This window comes from Tinamus guttatus, unplaced genomic scaffold, assembly GCF_059628265.1.
Source record: "Tinamus guttatus ecotype Peru unplaced genomic scaffold, ASM5962826v1 Tinamus_guttatus_pri_ptg000314l, whole genome shotgun sequence".
NCBI lineage: Eukaryota > Metazoa > Chordata > Aves > Tinamiformes > Tinamidae > Tinamus > Tinamus guttatus.
In genome coordinates, this window is record NW_028288848.1 from 1,438,857 (window position 1) to 1,442,893 (window position 4,037).

The following is a 4,037-nucleotide window of genomic DNA, read 5'->3' on the forward strand; positions in this document are numbered from 1 at the left end:
CAAACCACACTTTCTCTGAGCAGTGATATTGAAGCAAGAAGGCGTGCTCGGGTTTGAGAATTTTTGCCTAGACTACTTAGACCCACCCCTGTATTTGTCTAGAAAGCAGTGCACAAACATTTCTTGATGAGGAGTAAAATGCAGTTTATTCACCCAACACCTTAATCGGATGTACTTTTGGGGTACCTACTGATTATTTGTCTTTCACAGCTTCATCTGTATTTTAGACTTCAGCAAAGCAACGTGATGCAAGACCTGAGAAGCAGGAGAGGGAAATGCATACACAATACAAGATGTTCCCATCCAAATCTCGGTTCCTCTTAATGCAGAGAGGACCTACAGGGCACGGTGTTACTTGGGCTCAAATATAAAACTGCTGGGTTTTCGAGCACTCTGTGAAATTGGTAAGACTTGATATTTTTAAACATAGCCTTTGGTTACCATCTTCTCAGAAACGCGTGTTGATCAGTGACCTCACCCTTTGAAGAGGGAAGCAGGGTGCAGGCACGAGCTCATTCAAGGTTGGGAAGGAAGCGTGTGGTGAACCTCAGGCCCAGGGACTTGATCTACAGTCACGAAGCTGCCTTTGTGCCACATGCAGACACAGGCTTGGGCAACAACTCAACACAAAGCAAAGAGTTCTTGATACTTCTGTGACAATGTGAGCACCTAGACAGGCTCAATCTCAATGACAAGTCACTTCATTCCCAACTCTGTCCTGTTCTTCTCACTGTCCTCTCTCCCCCCTAATAAAATATTTCCATGTCTGCTGCTTTGAGTCTTACAGATCTGTGAGTAAAAAGAGGATTTCTTCTAAAACCTAGAGCAAATCAGTCAACAGAAAGTACTTAAGAACAAAAGATTAATTTCAGTGCCCAGTTTTGAGCAAGTTTGGCCGTTAGCTTCAGGAAGTCTTCATCATTTATGTGGAGGAGGAAACAGATGGAAATCATAGAATTAATTTGACCTGAAGAGATTGTGTTATGGAAAAACACACGTGTCAAGCCCCATTATTCAGGATTACAGATCTGGGGATAAAATAAGCCACGTGTGGAGTACAAGTATGAGCATGCCGGATGCCATTTAGCAGCCTTCCGAACTGCACATTTCCTAAAGGCCCATAGCAGCTTTTCTGCCTTCTGTCCTTCAAGGAACAGGATGAGTAACGGGAATGTTCGCTATGAAAGCCAAGAAACAAAAGGACTGATAATATTGCCCTTGTCTTTGGGTGGGATCTGTTTCAGTCAAAGCAAAAAGAGCGCAATGCCTTCTGCAGTGAAGACTCCGGATCAGAGATCAGGGACTGTAGGAAATACCCAAGGAAACGGGGAAAAGACTCAAGTTTTGAAGGGCACAGAAGTGTTTTGCAGCACTGTCGTCATACCTGGCATTCAAGTCACTGCCATGTTTACTGTGCTGGCTGCAGAGAAGGCAGCTGATGTCCTACAGTTCCTGTTTTGTAGGTGAGGTAACTAAAGGATGGGGAAAGCTGCAGGGGCTGTAAAGAGGAATTAGCACAACTGGAGCTAGTTGTGCAATTCTGTCACTAGCACAGGGAAAAGGGTTGGGTTAGTAGCAATTAGGCTCAGTGAAGTGCTCGGGCCAGAAGGGACCTGGGGTCCAAACCCTGCTCAAAGCAGGGCCATCTTCAAAGTTAGGTCAAGGTCTGGACCGCCTGCTTGTGTCTTTGCTTCACCTCTCGTATGAAAAATTGTTAGTGAAAATGCAGACCGCCTTCCCCACAGACCCTAAAACGGCAACTAGATTCCAGTCTCCTGCTCTCCAGCCTGACCAAACCAGCTCCCTCTGGGGAGTCTATGGGAGCTTCAAGAGCTGTTTTGCAAGGGCCCAACAGATCACAAGTGTGAGCTTGGCAGCAAACACTTTTTAGCATCCTGGGTAGCAATGCAAACCCTCCCTCTCACTTTCTTTGACCTTCCATTACCCATCCTGGAGGCACTGGCTGAGGATTTTTTAAAGATGCAAACAGTCCCTTTGGCTTGCTTGGGCTAATGGCTATGTTGGAGCTAGTCTTCAGCTTTGTTGGATATCGGGGCTAGTCTGAAATTCCCCCTGTCTTGCTGCATGACAAGCAGGCATAAGGACCACTGTGAAGCATGAGTGTCACCTCTGCACACCCCACTGCGGTCATGTGGCAGGACGTACTCCATGGGCCTTGACTTTTGTTCTCATCACAGAGAAGGTTGTTTGGGCCTTCAGAGCCAAGGACCTGGGCTGAAGGGGTGATGTCCCACCATAGTTCCAACAGGCCAGTGACCTGGGCGAGGAAGGCAGTTTGTTTTCCCATTGAAAGGCACATCCTGGAGTCCATTTGCAGAAGCATCACTCACCACCCTTGGCTTGGTCACCAGGGTGGGCTCAGGCTCAGTGCTGAGGCCAAGTGCTACACATGCAAAGGAGCCACAGACTTCAGAACACAGCTAAACCCAGTGCATTTCGTTGTCATCCTAGTGCTTTGAGTGAATATAAATACACTGTGTATTGATTCACATTAACGTGCTGAGCATTGACTCTACTCATTCTTGGCACAGCTGGACTTCACAAGACCAAAAACAGCAGCCAAGAGATTTATAAAGAAGTGGGGAACAGTATTTTGTGCCTGGCTGATTAGAGACCCTTAAGGAACATGGGAAACATGGGATTTGCCTTAACAGACTCAGGTAGTTCCCTATCCTGCCTCCAGCAATGACCTACTTTCTCTGCCGAACATGTTGGAGTTCTCTGATGCACAGATGAAAAATTCTTTCCTGATCCTCTAGTCATCTTGTGTTTGGAGGCAAAATACAACTAGTATTCAGAAGAGGCAGGAGAAAACTCTACCTGGACTAGCCCCGCAGATTTCAGGGAGTTCCATCCATGTAGCCAACACTGCAAAATTTAGTATGGGCTTTGCGCGAACCTCCCAGGAGGAAAATAGCACTTTATCACTACATTCAGCAGGGAAAAACTGTGCTGTTCTCTGGGGATGTCCAAACAGCACAGGCAGGAGTAGTCTTGAGAATCTCAGTGCACTTTCTGGGAAGAAATGATAAGGTTTATAGCTTACTGGTAATCAAAAAACTGGTTATCAGTCATCTTTATATAAGTTTAGAGATTACTGTAAAAGTTTGGCTTACAACACAGTTTGAATCACAGCCGGTCTTGGAGCTACAGTGAGCTGTACTGCGATGCTGATGCTCTTTCCTGCACAAGGAGATGCACTAGTGAGTCATTTCCAGCTCCCCTGCCAGGAGAGGTGTTGCTGTGATTTAGAGATGTGTTAGAAAAAAAGAAGAAAATTCCTTGGTTTATCCATAAGGCCAACTTCATCCACCTTAGAGAGGCCGCTTCTGCAATCGTATGGGCAGTGCGGGGTGGAATGGAGCATTTCTTGTGTGTGGAAAGACCTACAGAAAAGGCAGGTCTGTGAGTTCCTGTTCTTCATCTCCTCGGAGCTGTGATCCCACAAGCACACATTGTACCCAGCTAACTGCTCTTATGTGTGACTGGATGACAGGGTCAAGGGAAGTGCAATGATGAAAAGCTTAAGTTTGAGCCTTTTCTCCCATTTGGTGTGGTTCAGAGCACCAGGACAGGACTAGCAAACACAGGTAGCCTCTCAAGCTGCCTTAGCTTGATCATCTGTCTGTCTCAAAAGCACTTTATAAAATGCACCACTACTCCAAGTAACTCATAAGCAGTGTGTCTTTGAGATAGTCGTAATCATATTCTTGGGAGTAGTTGAAAAGTTACTGGAACAAATGGGTGATAAAAGCCTCCCCCCTCCCCCCCAACCAGCATCACGCAGAAACACTTCTGAATGTCATGATTCCTTCGTTGTTTAAAATGATTCAGCAGTAGACTCTCAAATAATCTCCATCTGGTTAAAAATAACTGCTTGCCTCATATGGCTTCAGCATGGTACTGTCAACTGCAAAATGTTCCACCTTCCAAAAAATCGGAGTGAAAAATGAAAGGGAGCTTTCACACATCATTACTCTCCATGGTCAGACCTGCAGAGCTCCTTCCAAGCCTAT